The sequence below is a fragment of the Anser brachyrhynchus genome, assembly GCF_964034855.1.
Source record: "Anser brachyrhynchus genome assembly, chromosome: 3".
NCBI classification, from domain to species: domain Eukaryota; kingdom Metazoa; phylum Chordata; class Aves; order Anseriformes; family Anatidae; genus Anser; species Anser brachyrhynchus.
Window position 1 is genome coordinate 1313183 of NC_137696.1, and position 18093 is coordinate 1331275.

The window sequence follows — 18093 nt, forward strand, 5'->3', positions numbered from 1 at the left end:
GAGTCGAGGAGTCAGTGTTTTAAAAAGCAGGCAGTAAATGAGTTATTGCAGGTAGAACAAAGTAGGGGCATTTTCAGACTCTTCTGGAAAGTGTTTCTGGTATCACTGCTATTTCATTTTAAGCTGGAAGCAGAGAGACACTCGTGCACACATGCTCCTTCCGAGTGGAAGGTCCTCACTTGAGTTGTCTTAGGTCTTGCTTGTAACAGGGACCCAGAACACAACCTAATTTTACCTCTGGTGTCGCAAGCTTAGGGACAGTGTTGGATTTCGTGCTCTGCAGTGTTGTGCATGGTAGCAGAGCAGTAAACAGGGAGCAAAAACTTACTCGTCTTCGGGGACAGGAGGATTATGTGCACTGCTCTTGCTGAGTCTGGCAGCTGACCAAGAAGTTGCGTTAGCACCATCCTGTCATCAGACTGGCCCAGCTGCACTGCCAGTGTAACTACATGGAAGGAAAAGATAATAACGAAGGATGAAAGACTCAAAAAGCCCTCTGTTCATCGCAGGCTGCTATGCCTTTGCTGCCTAGTATTAATGTTGCAACGTGGCAACTGGATGGGAAAAGGCTGTGCTGCCCACACCCTGAGCTGTGAGGGCTTTGGAGAGAGTGTGGGAAGAAAGACCAAAGAGGGAAAAGTCTATTACAATGGCAGCCTGTAAAATTTTTATTGCATCTTTTACACATTCCAGGGGATGCAAGGCATTTTAAATTGGGCTGTGTGAACTGCTGCATCCCGAAGTCAAGAGTGCAGCTTTGGTGTGATGTTTGGATATAATGCATACTTCTCCATGAAGGACAAAAGAAAAGAGTAATGTCTAGTTTGGGTCCATCAGTAGTTCTTCCTCCTTCTCCATCCCCTTGAAATTAAAGGGTAGAGGATGTGAAGGTCTTAGGGGTCCTCCCTCTCTGCCTTTTGTTCTAGATCCTCTCTTCAGGGATTCAAACTCTAAAAGAGTATTTGAAACCGTTGGTCACAGAGAACAGACTGAATTTCAGAGGGCTGAGAGCTTGCTTTCCTCAGCTGACAGATGGCCTTCGAACCTTGCTGTACCAGGCCCAAGTTTTGTCTGTCTTCAGCAATTTTTCTTTGCTTCTCCACCACAGTCTTGCCAGAGTTTACAATGCATCGTAATCTGTCTGATTTCAGTAAAATGATACCTCTACGGAGTGGACAACCTGCCCCCTTAAAACCCTCTTCTCTCTCCCATGCTCTCACCTGTGAGTAGCAGCAAGAGGCAACTGATAGGGGGCCTGAGGAATGTGAGCTGTCAGGCCTGGGGCACAGCCCCTTCTAGGAGTTTAGCTGGCTAAGTTGGGAGTTGAGCTGTCAGAATCCAAGCTCAGCTTCTTCACTGATAAGAGCTGTGCTGAAGAAAGCTAAAAGGAGGGGCAGGCCATCGCTTTCCTTTGGGAACTACTCTCAAGCTGGGGCTTTACCGCTGGCTTCCACCCGTGCTGCACTGCACCATCTGGGATGGTCTCGTACCACCACGGCTCCAACCCTGACCTGGAACCACTGGCTGGGCTTCTCAGCTTGATGTTGGACCTACCCCATCGCTGCAGACTCACCGGATGATGTTGTGGTTTAACCCGGCCGGCAGCTAAACACCACACAGCCATTCGCTCACCCTCCCCCCTCCCTCTCTGGGATGGGGGAGAGAAACGGGAAAGTGAAGCCGGTGAGTTGAGATAAAGACAGTTTATTAAGACAGGAATATAGTAATAACAATAACAATAATAATAGTGATAATGATAATAGTATTAATAATAACAATGTGTAAGAAACAAGTGATGCACAATGCAATTGCTCACCACCCGCTGACCGATGCCCAGCCTATCCCCGAGCAGCCGGCCCCCCACCCCGGCCAGCCACCCCTATATATTGTTTAGCATGACGCCAGATGGTATGGAATACCCCTTTGGCCGGTTTGGGTCAGCTGTCCTGGGTCTGTCCCCTCCCAGCTCCTGCTGCACCCCCAGCCTGCTCGCTGGCAGGACAGAGCGAGAAGCCGAAAAGTCCTTGGCCTGGTGTAAGCACTGCTCTGCAACAATTAAAACATCAGCATGTTATCAGCGCTCTTCTCATCCTAATCCAAAACATAGCACCCTACCAGCTACTATGAGGGAAAATTAACTCTGTCCTAACTGGAACCAGGACAGATGATCATGGAACTGTACCTGACCACAGTCCCTGTCTCTTGCCCTGGACCTGCCAATTTCCATCCCAGCTCCGCATTGGTGAGGCCACTGCGTGTGCCTGCTGTATCATCCTGCTCCGCTCCCAGCTCCCTGTCCTGTGCCAGTCTTCGTGGCTCCCTGACAGCACAGGTGGGCACCAGTGGTTGTGCCCCTGCTTCAGAGCAGCTCCCCCAAAAGGAGTGGCAGGATTTTGCTTCTAGATTTCTTTACCACAGCTCTTAACAGCAAAGGAGCTGACCTGGGACGCAGCCAGCTGAATTCTTTAAGTTGACGAAATCCTAGAGGAGGAACGTGCTCTAGGCCCTGAGAAGAGCATCGTACCTGTTTGAGCACCAGTCTATCTTCTCCCGTATGTGTAGCCCTGCATGTCTTGGCAGGCTGGCTCTGATCCATTTGCAAGTCTGCTGCATGCTCAGTAGCCCTGCTGCTCCCTCCCCGTCTTTCACAGTGGCGTGTCCCTTGCTCCACGTCCATCACACTATACAGCTCTTCCAGTTTTTGTGGTCACAGAGCCTCTCTTGCTCTCCTTTCAGTCCTCACTGAAGAGTTTAACAATGAATATAACACACTTTTAACTTTAATAACATAGTCATCATGTGCTGCCAGAGAGATGCCACCGAATTCCAACCTCCCAAGCCTGTAAAATGCCCCCCAGCCTGTGCCCCCGTTGTGTGTGAGGGTTGGGGAGCTTTGAGCATGTTTCCCTGCTGAAACAGGAGGGGCTGGCTCCTAAGTCTCCCCAGGGCGTGAAGTACCATGTCTTGCAGGAGGCCTGTGGCTGGAATGGTTGTGTTATGCTTCGTTGCTGAAGCCTCACTCAAGGCAGTGCTTGTTTTGGTCACTGGTTTTGGGGGTTGAAGGGGAGATGCAGGTAGCTACCAGCCTTTTGATGCAGTCCGTGAGAGAACCAGGTGCGGCAGTCCCGTCCTTGCTTTGTTCACATGTTTACCTGATGAACAGCTCCAAATTTTGATCTTTTATAAGTCCAAATGGCTAAGGAGCGAGTCGAAACAGTATACATAGGGAAAGTGGATGCATCTGTTAATGAGACATCTACAGCACATAAGTAGAAGATGCTTTCTTCTTTCTTCTTCCTCCTTCTACACCACCTCTCCCTGATGCAGCTCCTGCTTTAGGTCATGTTTCTCAGTGCCTCACGTTTTTCCACAATAACAGTTGTCTTATATCTTGATGTACACGCTGATGCTCTGCAGGACAAGGAGATGACATTTTTTCATCTGAAGGTTTTGCTATTTGCATTTTAGGCACTCAGGACTGTGGAAAAATAGAACTTGTGAGCCCTGTAGTTAAGGTATAGTGTAAGGTCAGTCTCAAAATGCAAAGGGGTTTAGGAATTGGCACCAGCATTTGTTTGGGAAGAAAAGGGACTAATTTATGAGGGGATCAACCCACTGAAAAGGATAATGATGAAATATACACTGTTTGGAAGTGAAGCACTGGGAACAGGGACATGGTGGTAAGAATGCGTGTGGTGAGTCTGTCAGGTAGACACAGTTAAACTAGCCTTAAATGAATTGGTGACAGCAGGGGTAAATTAGTCTGCGCTAAGCTCCCTCCACGCAGCCTCATCTACAGAGACACCTGAGCTGGTGGGTTTTACAGCTAACTCTGCTACCTCTGCACTACATACGTACCCCGAGGTAAAGAGAATATAAAGAGGGTTGTAAGGAGAGGGACAGAGCAAGCAGCCAATCTGCAGAGGGCAGAGGAGCTGGGATCAAAACTGCTGCTAGTTCTTTGAAAGTCATGAAAAGCCAGAGCCTTAGTTTGCTCACACAGACACAGCTCCTCTGGGCTTCGGGGAGAAAAGCGTCTGAGAGGCTCTCGTAGTACGTGCGCGGAGCCAGCCTTGTTGTGCTAAAAAACAAGTTCTGATTAACTGTGCACGTGGCAGGAATTTTGCATTGCCGCTAAAGCAATAAAAAGTCCTGAAAGGTTTCCATGACATTAATTTTAGCTCATTTAAGATAATCCATGTCGAGTTTAAATAATACATGAGATCTGTGCGTTGAAGACATGCGCTGTATCTCAGCCTTAGTGAAAAGAAATCTGCCTTGTTGACACCGAGCAGCCAAGCCAGGAGACAGGGCAGAACTAGTTTTTCATCGGAGTGTTGCTGCCTGTTTCTTCTCCTGGCTTTCATCTCGCTCTCCCTCTCTTTCCCGCCTCCCCTTTTTTTTGTTGATTGGTGTCACCTCACATGCTTAGGATGTCTGCCTGTCTGCTCAGAGTGTGAACACATTCCTCAGAATGCTGATTTGCTCGTTTCACACCAGTGTCAAAATGACTTATTAAATTCAGCACCTCCTGATACTCGCTGCCTGATGTGTTGCTATCCAAACATTAAATGACAATAAGCATATGCAGCCGCTGGGCCTAGCAAACTCATTTAGTTTGATAAAAATGTCATGGCAATATGCTTTAAATCACTGTCCTTTTCATCATTGTTAATTGCTAGCTATAGACCTCTTTACTGTGCTCAGTGCAAGTGTTAGGATGCTGCTCCGTCTAGCCCGATTAAGCATTTTTTCTAACTGTAGAAATCCTTTTTGGTGGCAGTGTTATTGCATCAAGAGATAGATTTTGCTCTTAATTAGCCAACATGCCACCAGGGATACTTCAGAGTCATGGGTGTGAAAAAGCCTCCAGCAGAGGCTGATTCTCTGGGATTAAAAAAAATAATATATCAGTGACTTGGGAATAATTGGCAGCTTCAGCGATGGTAAGTTGGCTCTAGCAGTGACAATATGTTCTGCTGTAATATCAATACCTGCTTCTGTCTGCTTTCCCGTCAGCTCTCTTCAAACTCAGCCAGAGCAGTTCTGTACCTAACAACGTACAACATGCGATGCTGTGGGTGGGGAACCACTCCCCACCTCTTCTGCTGTCACTGGTGAGCTGCATAGCTTTCCTAAGGCATTGTGAACACAGGTTTTGTTTGTTCTTCAAGAGAAGTGCAGCTTTTAGGCCATGCTTACTCATTAACAGATAGTGTAAAACAAGAAAAAATTATCATGTGTGTAAAATCAATAACAAAAATCTCAGGCTGGGGCCCTAGGGGAATCCTGCTGCCACCTGAAGTAGTTGGGACGAATCCAGACATCATGTATACTGTTCTCCCCTGGCTGCTGGTGCTCCTCTGGAGAAATCAGTGTCCTCAAAGGCCACCGGTGATGGAGCCGCAGCAGTCTGTTCCCAAGCATCCATTTCCTAACTATTAGAAGGCCTTAGATCCTCTACCCTTAGCGCCTTCCCCAAATTTTCTGTGTGACAAGCTGAACGTGTAACTTCTTGCCCTGTTTGCAACAGAGAAGGAGGACCGATAACTCCCTGCCTGTTGGCAGTGGCCCAGTTTGTACTGGCAGACTGTTACGCCATCCCATTCAGTCTGCCCAGCAGACTAGCCTGTCCAGGGGTCTTCCTGCTTTTTCTTATAGCTCCATCATTGTAAACTCTGAGCTCAAACCTGAATGTATCTGTTCATTTCTTGTTACTAGCCATATACTTAATTTTTACTCTTACTTTGAATTTTGTCTTTAAGAGGTGGACTCTCCTGTGGCCAGAAAGACTTAAGCTACTGAATTACACTCAATATTTTGCATGCAATAACTCAGTACCTAAGGCTGGCCAAATTTTCAGTGCGTGAAAAGGATTTCTGCCCCCCAAGAAGGCGACGACTTTTTTTTTTAAACAATCCATTGACTTCTTTTGTTCCTAAAGGATGTAAGGTTATTTGTTGGTATATACACACACAGTTAGCATAGAATTTCAGAAATCTCTTTAAAGACACCTATTTCAGACTCCTGGGATGACTTTAAAATAAACTGATTCGGAGCTTGACCAGATGTAATATCTGAGAGAACAATTCAGCCCAGTAGAATTAAAATAAATAAATGGTCCTGCATAGGACTAAGAATTTTATTAACAAAGTATATTCCTAAAATACTTTTGTGATGCGATCAGCTTTTCAAAAGGGGGCACTTATGTGCGTGGAGAAACCCATCCAGCTCACTGTGTGAAAGTGTGAGGGTTTGTGGGTCACACCGTGCTGCTACCTAGGACTATTGTAACACTTATGGGCTCAAACCTATATTCCTCAAAGAAATTAAATCCAAACACTTCTAATTTGGTAAATGTGTGCTTGATTTGAAGCTCACTGAAATCAATGGCAAGTCTTGGGATGTGATCCTAATTGTCAAGGAGAACTTGCAATTACTTAGCACATCTTCTAGAGATAGCGATATGATTTCAGCAGTTAAGGATGCTCTTTTCCAAATGGAATGAACTCTAACACATCCCTCACACTGCGAGCCTGTCAAGCTGTAGGAGACAGATATGTGATCAGGCATGCAGCGGTGCCTGTCTGGTAACAGCAGAGCAGGGGCTGTAGTACTGGTGTCAAATGAAATGAGAAGATGGCCGGACTGTGCAGGGGCTATCTCCTGCAGATAAAAGGCTGCTGACCTTTTCGCATCAAGCCTGGAGAGAAGGGTCTGGTTGAGGGCGGTATGCAAAAGCGTTGGCAAGAGGCCTGCTTCGTTAAGGCTGAGCTCCTTTCTCTCACCTTAGGGGAGTAATTTAAGATGTGTCTATCACACTGCTGAATCTTCACAGGTATGATGGATTATTCCTTACAAATGGAACCACAAGGAAAAACATTCTGAAACGTTGAAGTGATATACTTAATTTCAAAAAAGTCAGGAGTGCTTTTCTTTTGAGCTTTTGAAGAAGTGTCCTATTTTCACAATTAGCTGCCCTTATGAAGGAGTTAATCAAAAAATGAAGTGGGATAGTTTTGGTGGGCAGTAAAATCTTGTAGTGAGCAGAAAGAACGGCAGCTATATTTTGATGTGTTGTCATTTGGTTAGCTGATATCTAAAGAATTAAATAAAAATATTGTCTTTTTTTCTCCCTATTGTTGATTTGTTCAGAAGCAAAAAGATATTTTTATCATTCCTAGTAGAAACCTAGTTTTTAGCCAACTTTTTTTTGTTCATGTAGTACCCCACCAAACAGCTATGGTTATAAGCCAATCTTGTAGACAATTCCTGATGCATTTGTAGAGCTTATATTACTTGCTTACAAAGTTTGCATCTCCTCAGCTATTTCAAATATCTTTTATTTAACTATCTTCCTACAGATAGGTTGTCTGTGATGTAACAGGTATTTATTGATAAGTCTTTCTACTTGTGTGTGTTCAATTTGGTTTGTAGTATGAATAAAGCATTAGGTATTACAATGCAAAATAGCTTTGTCATTTTTTTTTCCCAGTCTGTGTCAGCCTTGATTACCTTACCAGGCTTGCATGGTTTGTGGGCAGGAGATTAGAATTTGCTAACAGGTTTTATCTGTGTACCTGAGAGTAATACTTCTTGCACTTCAAGTGGCAGAAAAGAAACCCTGAGCATCCATGTCTCTCCTGCTCTAGAAACTGGGGTTTTACCACTGAGAGCAGGTTGGGAAGGTAATCCTGTTGTAGCAGTCCAACAAACAGTAGGAAAGAAAGGGAAAGGAGAAAGGTAAATGCTTCAGGCAACAGTTGACATCTATCCTATGATGTGAATGGGGTGTATTTTCCAGGCTCATAAAAAAATCTTTTAAAAGGGAAGAACAAGCATGACAAAGGTCAGAAAGACCAGAAAAGAACAGGACTTTGCAGAGGATACATTAATGTAGCTATGACAAGTGAAAAGATTTTTGATGCTATTTTTTAATGTCATTCCAGTAGTATATTAATGCAAGCAACGAGTTATTTTTGGTATTTTACAGACCAGCCAGGGAAGGCACTGCACACAATAGCTTGGAGGAATAATAGAAGGCTCAGAGAAGACGTCAAAATCTGGTAAGATACTGGGATGCGGATGCATTTGGGAAGGCTACAGCAATTACAGTGCCTGAGTTAATCCAGTGCTGACTGTCAACAGAAAGTCCCTACTTTGTTTCTAGGGAAAACTAGAGATCATCTTGTATTTCTTTTTTTCTTTTTTTTTTTTCCTGGTATGTGATGGCAAAACAGTGTTGAGAGTCTGTGATGATACAGAAATACACAAGAGGCTGATCACTTTTAAATTCCCATACTATTTTACTTTGATAATTTTCAGTTTTAATTCTTCTCATTCATCAAACAGTTTGGATGTGGTATTTGGGTTGATGGAAGGGAGCAGTAAAATGGAGTGAAAATACTCATATCAAAGAAGACACTGAAAAGATGTGGAAATTGGGCCGAGTCAGGTTTCCATAGTTAGAATAAGAATCTCTCAAATAAACAAGCAGAAAATTGTTCTCATCTCTGGTGCCTGTGAGTCTGTTAAAGTAAAGTAGAACTGACAGAGCTACTCACAATCTCCATGTTTGAGTTAACAGTGGTGCCATTCAGACAACAGACAGAAACTCCTCTACATACATATGCACACATTTTTGGAAAGAATTACACACTTTTGCAGAACCGTTATTAGAAAAATTCCCTGAGATAACTGTTTGTTATTGATGCTGAAAATAACATGTCCATACCCATTTGCACTGAATACTGATTGAGCTCAAAGCACTTCGGAATGAAAAGGGATCTCAGGAAAGCTCTGCCATCCAAACGCAGCGTGGTGAGGGTTGGCGGGCACGAATAAGGACAGCTTTCTGGCTGGTTTGTGACGAGTGGTAAAGAGTTAAGTGAAACCTGAAAACTCTTCGTTTGTGGCACTGCTGCTGTGCACCCTATTCTGGATAAAATCTGTTGTCACAGCTTTATCATCCGTGTAATCAGGTGTGATATTGGCTCTGTGTAGCCCCTCCTGCCTGCTTTCTCCTAGTTTATGCTGGGAGGAAGCAGAGTAGTAAGAGAAAGAAAGGGAACAGAAGCGTTTACTTGGTATGAAGTGCTGTTAAAAGGACATCTATGGGCCTCTTACTTCATACGGTTTCATTCTGTAAATGGCACTTGAACTAAAATATTCCCTTTCATCTTTCTGACAGAAATATGACACAGTAATTCTTTGTGAAAATGTAGATGATACGCTGCAGTAGTTACAGTGAGTTAGGATTAAGTGGCAAATGCCTACTGTTAAAGACTTAATTAAAGACACAATAGCTCTGGGAGGTCATTATTGTAATTACAGTGCTGCCTATATTGTTGTAGCCAAGTACATGGTTGTAGTATCATGTTATCTCTACATAGTGTCCTGGTTTGATGAGGCAGCTATTGCACACATTCCATACAGGATCATTCACACAAGCCTTCTGCTAGTCCATTTAAGCTTGAAAACCCGTTTCAGGGCTCAGTTTACCTTTACCAGTTTTATATGGATATAACTTCATCAGCCTCAGTGCGAACGCTTTTTTTTTAACCCCTTTGTGCTAGAGAAAAATTAGGCCTTTTGGCTTTAGTTAAAATCTGTGAAAATTATTGAAAGGGCTGAAACATGACCTTTGTCCTAATGCTGTGTATGTCAGGTGACTAAGAAGAAATAGTAGTTCTTCTCTTGGTTTGATCAACAGATAATTTGAAGACTAGATCCACCACTCAGGAATCCAAAGAATCTGTAAAATTCATTCTTGAAATTAAGGAATTTTAATGTCTCACGGTAACCATTTTCAGCAATGTATTTGAAGGATGTTCAACATATTCATCTTTCCTAGAGGCAAGATTTTCCTCTAAAGCTTCAAGCAGTAGGACTGCTGCTGCTTATGGCAAAGGAGAGCTTCACAGCTGACTAATCTCATGCCTGGAAGTACCTTGATCCGAGTTTTGGAAAGGGGATTACAATACTACTAAACAAAGAAAGGTTAAAGATAATGTGGATACCAGTCCAAGTACAGTCAGGGCAAGATGGATTTCAGGGACCTCTGCCTGCATTAGGCCTGTATGGACTGCTGAAATAGCTTTTGTTACCCACATTTGCTGGCTAAAATCCAATATGAGCTTGGGCCACAGTGGCAAGGAGTTAGAATTCTTTCACTGAGAAGTTTTCTCTCAGAGGACTTAAAAAAAACAACAACAACAACAACCAAACAAAAAACCAACAACAAACCAGGTATCCAGCCTTTCAGTGGTCTTCTATAAATGGTGGCGTTTAAAGCAAGTCGTCTTGGATCTTTGAGTATTGAAGAAGGACCTGAAAAGTGGAACACTGTCAATAGGAGAGGCAGAGGCACCCCAGAAGACTAACTGAAGGCTTTATTTCTAGAGGTGTGAGGCTGAACTTCAGATCAACTCCCACAGAGGTGAGCAGGAGAATTTTTGAAAATTTTATTTGAACATTCCCAGCATGTGGAAGTATCCCATCTTTGAGGCTATCAAATAAGAAGGGTGCCAACTTTCTTTTCCTTGCTTATATTACTAGTGTCCAGCAACAACAAAAAAAGTTCTTTTTGCATTGTAAGCTTGGGGTTGAATTTATCTCATTTTGGCTATCTTAAAAATGTGGTTTGTTGTAAATAAAACACACACTGAAAATGCTTTATTCATTTGTAGGCTGTGCAGGCTGTAGTCTCACTGCTTAAACTTCAGTGAGGAGGTGGCTTTCATTTTTGTTAATCCTCCTTGAGGGCAACCTTACTGCTTTGTTACAGGTGGAAGCAAGCACACAGAGCGGGCTCCATGTGCTCCATTGGCACAACCCTCTTCCTCCAGCTCAGAGGAGAGCAGTGAAAGCTCCAGTCTCCTTGATGCTTGTTAACACTCTTCTCCTCAGCTGTCCATACCTCCTCTTGCTCAGTGGCTGTAATGATATGTTCTGTCTCTGGGATTTCTAGCCTTCACGGATAAGTGGCCAGTTACGATTTTTCCCAGTCGTTGCCTACCCGAGCTGAACGAATGCCGTTTTCCATCTTCCTTCAAGACAGCCTCCTTAGTTCCCTGACCACTTCTCTGTTCCTCCTTTTAATTAATATCTATCCTCATAATATCACATCCACAAATTAATGTAATGATTCTGGATTTGAGCTATCTAGTGAGAGGATTATCAGCTTTGTGCTCTCTGCTGGGATATTGTCTGCTACAAAATACTGGCTTGGCTTATGTGCACGTAATATTGCCTTTCAAAGCCTGTGCTATCTATTGCTTTTCCTCACTTGGTGGTCTCAATATTAGTGTTTCTTGGGTTTCTTCTCTCCACAGTGCAGGTCATTTTTAGATTATGCTCCCTCCAAAGTCTTATGCCTTAACTTGTCAAGGGGTAACTAGCTCTCTGACAAAGATCCACAGTGAGGAAGGCATAAAATAAACATTTGCTTTTTCAAGAGATTCTGAATGCACTGGAGCATGTTTCTATACTGGAAATAACTCTTTCTATAATGTCTTTTTTTTTTTTTTTTTGTGATTCTTTATTTCAGAGGTAAATCTTCTCCTCAGTAAAAGTGGGAAGGTACTAAATTCTTGAGGAAGACAGGTTTGTTAGGGCTTGAAATAATAACATTGCTTGAATGAGGGACAGCTGAGAGGTATACTTGAATTATACTTTCATCTAATCAGCCCAGCTGAATCTGGTGCTGAGCTCTGTAAACCTGAATTCATGAGTAATTTCTAGTTCTGGTGTCCATTCAGAACATGTCAATTTAATGAGGCTGCCCTGTAATGAATTAAAGTTATGTGCCAGTGCTGGTAGTAAAGCTGCCTCTTTAAAATGCACATGCTGTGGCAGGAGGTTGGCAGAGAAAGTTCGGATGTTGCTTTCCCATTTTTTTCTTCCTCTGGCTCCTTATTTTTTTTTTATCCTGTCTTCTGTGTCAAGAGAAATTGAGAAGACAAGAACTCTGAGCTTAAATGAAAACGGATGAGGTCTTTCTTATACCTTTAGCTTATTACCCCTGACAATTAGGCTATTGAAATTATTGGTCTATGCTAAAATTAAGTGATGTGCTTTGAGAGTAGTTTATTCGTTCAGAGAACAGCCAAAGCAAAGGGAGGAGCACTTGCATCCGTCTGCTAAGATTCTGCTCTCATGTAGAGTGATAATTTTGAAAGAAATGCTCAAGGTACATGGTCTTTCAAATCATGATATCTCTTGACAGTGCTGTCAGGATCTCTAATGCTGATCCGGCTGCAAGATGGAGAGTAGATAGATGTGAGAGGAGGTGGCCATTGGCGATGCTGTTTAATTTGAGCCTGAGAAATATTACTTGCTCTGGCAACACATGAAGCTTGGAAACTTGGGAAAACTATTGGATCTGTTTGGCAAGTTATTTTTATTTTAAATCTGTCCTTCTCCTCTTTTTTTTTTTTTTTTTTTTTTTTTTCTGTAATAAAACTCTTCCAAGGCTTTTAGTTTCTAAAAATTGGAGGATGGGATTCTTTTTTCGCTATTAGTTGTTGGAGGCTAAAGAGATGAAGCAGGAGGAAAATAAAACAGAGGACCACAGCCTAGAAGATGAAAATAGATTTTCTTTTTAATAAAGGAAATTCTGTCCCAAATCCCCATCTAACATGTGTTTTTCATGTATAGATATTTCTTTAAGAAAACAAAAGATTATTCATTGAAAAAAGATTAGGTTGGGAGAGCGCTGAACAGCTCTAATTGAGTGCGCCACTTGATAGCTGCCATATGTTTGGGAGAATGAAGTACATTCTCCTTCTGGTTGGCCAGGACAGCCCCTCTGAAGCTAGCCAAAATCTAATGGGGCTACTGTAGTATCTTGCTATTTCCATAACTAGAGAATGGGAATAGACCGAAAGGGGACAACTAAGTCCCAAATAACTGTGTTTAGAGTTCATATGTTTGTATATCTAATGACATACACATGGCTATCAGGATTGGCTTCTCGCAATTTTTGGAAATGTGGGGTAAGCACCACTGGGTGATATTAAAGCTGTGGCAAAGGATACTCTATTTCTGCTCTGTCTAGTGACTCCAGTTCTAAGCATACGGGAAGTATTTCTGATTTCTGCCAGGAGTCATTCTGTTGGACGTGGTGCTTTTACACTTGCACAAAACTTAGTGCTCTCTTTTCTCATGCTAGCACTGCATAAAAGGACAGACTTTATCACTTTTAATGCTCTGTGATGCTTTGTAGATCACATTGCATTATTATTCTTGGCAGAAAAGGCAGTTAGTTCATGAGGAAGTGAGAATGAATATTTACCTGTTGGTATGCCTGTGTTAGAATTTAATATTCATATATTGTCCCAGAATGCAGTCTTTACAGACTGTCTAGGTCTACTTTTTTTCTTGTGTCTATTCAACCTGTTAGAATTTGGAGTTTGCTTTATTCTGGTTTGTTTTATGGTTGCACAACATGCATCACAGGCTGCATTGAGAAGATATGTAAATTAAGCTAATTCCTGCTGGCCAGTCATATTTGGGCCCTTGATATTTGTAATGCAGAAAACATGTATGGGTGTTAGCTTTGGAAATGTATATATTTTTCTTCCTAAAAATATACCCATTTTACAGAATTCTCTCAAAATAGTCAGACTGGAAATTCACAATATCTTCAATACATCCAAGATCCAGCTTTCTCTAAAGCAATACCGAGACGGATTAAAAGATTTTTTCAGTGCTAAAAATAGATATTATTGTCTTAAATTCAGTGAACAAAGCTAATTGAGAATTCAGCTGTTGCCTCAACCTCATGTGTATTAGATGCTAGAGGGGAACAAAGATGACATTCCCAGAGAAGAGAGTTCCAGAGAGATCTCCCCTTCTTATCTGAGGAAAAGTTAATGCAACTGGCTGCTAAAATAGAATTGCTCCAACACAAGTATGATTTTAAAATAACTACATTGATTAACAACAATTCCTATAAAGAGCGCCATGTTAATACCACACATCTATGTTGTTGATGCCATTAGTGTCACATGACTGCTGTGAAATTCCAGATAAGCAAAATGAGGAGCATCCCACACTGATAAAGGAAGGCAATTGGAGCTGGAACATATGACAACTAAAGCCAGGGATGCAAAATAGATATCAGTAGGTAGATCTTCACTTGTGTCTTTTATTGGGTGATTTTTTTGTTTGTTTTCCTCATCTGAGAACTTCTGTTTCTCATATAAGCCTGTTTATTGTACCAAACCATTCCAGGATGGCCCAGATCAGGCTGTGTCAGCTACTTCAGTGTGCTGTTCAGACTTGCCTTCCTCTGTGCTGCTATTGCCACTGCTTTTCCATTGTCTGGATGTTAAAGGTCCTCAGTGCTCTGATTACACAAAGGGTTATTCTACCTGTAAAAGCACCAGCAGGTTCAGTTTTGCCTTCCTACCTCTGGCTCGCTTGCATTCCAGGACTTAGTACATAAAGCTTTGTTTTTAACTTGCTTTTCTCTTTCGCATGTTACCTTCCTTATCTAATTCTTTCTCCAGCCTGTCATGCCATTTTCATCATTAGAGGTTTCTTCAGTACAACTGGCCTTCGGACTCCTCACTTGTAAGCAGCATGTCTGGCTCAGCACTGAGGACTGTGCCAGGCAGCAGGTTGGGTTAAAGAAAGAGTCTTCAATCAGTTCAAATTCATTAGGATTTCCTTGCAGTCATGCACGTTTTTTTCTTTTCTTTCCCACACAAACTTATACTTGCTTCACATTCAATGTGGCGGTGTCTTCAACTTCTTAATTCATCTTACCATTTTCAGGTAGCAAACTCCATACTATTGCACTCTCCTAGGCACACAGACTACTCTTTATCTTCCTTCCACTCTTTCCATAGCTCATTGTACAATCTGGATTTCTCTGTTAATGGGTGAATGTGCTCCGTTGTTTGGAAATATTTTGTTGGGGTGTGGAGTTGTGGACAAATATCATTTTATGACTGTGCAAGACTGTTGATATATATAAATTTCATAATCTGCGTATGGAAACACAGGGTTTTTTAAACACAATTTCTGGAGAAAAGCTACTTTGTTTGACATATATTCTCTCCTCTTTATTTGCTTTCAAATTTTACATTTACAAAGAATATTGGCCATTGAATTTTCACAGAATTTCTTATGAGATAAAATTCTATTATATGGTAAAAAGGTAGATTTAGCTGATTCCACTGTTCTGCCCAAATGCTCATTATCAGCCTTTCAACTAAGCTGAAAGTTGCCCTGCGCATTAAGAGTCATTTCCAAAAACTCAGGATATCACAATTTGCCCGTCACTGCTAAATTAGGGGGTTTAATGAATTCCAACACAAAAATTCCTAGGATGGTTGTACTAACAGCAAGTTGCATTAAAAGGACTATTTTCCTCTACAGGGATTTCAGTAAAGAGACAATGTTTATTTTTTCAGTGGAAAATTGATTGTAACTAAGAGGATACTTGGCTTGAAAGTGGGAAATTATCATATCATATGATTAAATGAAAGCTTACCTTGTTATAAGGTAACTAGACATATCCCAATAGAATTGAGACAATGTTTGATTAAGCCAGATTTTCCTACTTTATATTCAAGGAACAAATTAAAGAATAATTGAGATCCTTTTCAGATCTTTTATAAGCTGAATATATAAAGCTGCAGCTCCAGGTGGCAAAGCAATTAGCTGATGAATAAAATCAACCACACTGTCATTCGTCAGATGTTTAAATTCTATAAGCCAGATAAATTAATGTGTTCCTTAAGCCAAATAAACGGTCACGCTCTTCATGTTACCACTGAATTCCCCTGGGAATGGGTCTGGGAACATGTTGATAGAAAACCTAGGAACTATCTCATCAGAAGGGTCATAATTAAGTTGCCTGTTTTTGTGCCTAAAATAAATGTTCCATTTTATTGAAAAGATGGCTATAATGATGTGCTGTGCTTTATCAAATGAGAGGATAAGAATTTAAATCAAGCACGGTTGCATGCCTCCCTCTCACTGGAGAGGGGATTTTGGCCTCTGAGCTGGATGGTGCTGATGTGACGCAGTCTTTGCCAGGGCCAGCGATGCTGTGGGAATTTGTGCAGCTCCTGTCCTTGTCTCTGCACTCTGTGAGGTTTTGGGGGATGATGTACGACGTGAAGCGGGTAGAGCCATTGCTCTGTCTGCAGGGCAGATGTGCTGAGCTCCTTCCTGCTTCACACAGGACCATCCTCCTCCTATAGAGTCGTCCACATCAGCTGCCCCTCTGGCTCCTGGCTATGGGATGGGAAGGCTGTGATCCATAGCAGAGTTTCATTTGCTTGTGCTAACGCTCAGTTTGGCTTTGTAAGTAACGTTGGGGCAATTGAGTGAGACTTATTTCACCTGAAAGGACCTATTTCTCTATCAGCAGCTGAACTGGAACTGGTTTTTAACTCCATCCTTCTTGAATGTGAGTTTATAAAGTGGGATTATACTGTAAAATGTACTTCTCCCTCTATCGATGAGTCTGTCTGAAATGGTAACGTGGCCCTTCAGGCTGTTTGATAGTAAAAGTCCAGCCAACAGAAGCACGGCCAGAGCTTGTTTTAAAGTTCTTAATACTTTAAAAGAGTTGGTTGGCAGAAAGCGTCTCTATTTCCCTACAGACCTGCTGTCTTAAGTGATTTTGCAAGTGTCTAGCTCTTCATACCTTTGGTAACAGGAAGGAGATGGACTTTACTACTTGTGATGAGTCTGCAGACAGAGAAAATGTAAATGCTGGATTATTCTGGTGTTTGTTTGTAGATGGAAGAAGGATATGATCAGACAGTAGCATTTTTCTTGCAAATTTGAGGCATAATATTTGGCTGGGTCTTTGGGATGGAGCTTGCCAGCTGGACCCATGTGTATTAATCCTCTTCAAAGATTTCTATCATTTTCATTTTTGCTTTGCTAATCATGTTGTTTTGATCTTTTCTTGGGTACTCCATGCACTTCGTTAAGAGACTTTGGGTAAGTTCCTTAGGTGATTATACCATTAAATGGGTGATATTGGGTAAAAGTAGTCTTGCATTGCATAATTACTCATCTCTAGTGGGAGATACTCTTCAGTATAGTACTCTTCATAGTGATAACTCTGTGTTGGTATACCTGTCTGTAACATAGTGCCGGAACACTTGAAGTGTGGTTTCTATGTCGTGGTATGTGTTTGCTTTCACCTAGTATTTTACAGTCTCATGGCTGATTTCTGCCTAAGAGGGATATACTAAATGGCTGTTCCTTAAAACACTTGCTTATTTTCTTTCTTTGTCAAGAAAGAATGCTCTGAAATGGGATATATGTGTTCTGCTCTAGCTGCTTGATTTTTGCTCAGTAATTATTACTGCTGAATGTGTTCCTCCTCTTTGGAATGATTGCCTGTACTGGTTTTTGGATACTTCTGCTTTTCAGACTTTTAGAAACGGGAAATAATGAATGGGTTATCTTCTATCCAGGATTTAACGAAACCTGGAAATGCACTGCGGACTACTGTGTGCAGAACAGCATGATGAAGCAGCTGTCATAAATCACTTGAGGAAGGATGAGGTGCCATTTGAAGTCCATTCAAGCCCAGCAGTTCTATGTACAGAGAGCAACATACTTTGATTTGATATTTTGGGTCTGTTTTATGGACTCCAGGTCTCTCTCTAATGGTGAACAAATATCATTAATTCACATTGGAAACTTGATTTTTTTTAAACTTACATTTAAATATCTAGTACTCCAGCCAACTAAAAGTAGTTGTAGGAGGTATTTATTTTGAGAGGAGTGAGATGTTGGCAATCAGTGTAGAACAGCAAGTGTTGACAGACTTTGTTATTTACAGATGCCTTTCACAGAAATTTTGTAGAAATTTCAGTGAGCTTGTCAGTTCAGCTTTGCATAGCTCTCAGAACATACAGTGGAAACCTTTATGTCCTGTGATGGGTAGAAAGGCGGGATTAAAAACACTTGGGCTGGTCTGCAAAAAGGCTGAGAAGCAGCAGTTGGGCTCAGTGATATTTGTGTAGAAAATCTCTTGATTACTTGACTAGCCTGCAAGTGATGAGGTTAGATCTTAGTGTCTGAAACTGGAATTTCTTGCAGAGCGTTTAATTT

The 18093-nt window shown here is 41.8% G+C and overlaps 1 long non-coding RNA gene across 1 annotated transcript in view; it reads left to right on the forward strand.

The window, feature by feature from the left end:
* Positions 1–18093, forward strand: part of LOC308192985 — a 221328-nt gene that overhangs the window by 86959 nt on the left and 116276 nt on the right. The window contains exon 5 of the long non-coding RNA XR_013949271.1: positions 7994–8066. This is a non-coding gene — a long non-coding RNA (uncharacterized lncRNA). The remainder of the gene's footprint in view (positions 1–7993; positions 8067–18093) is intronic.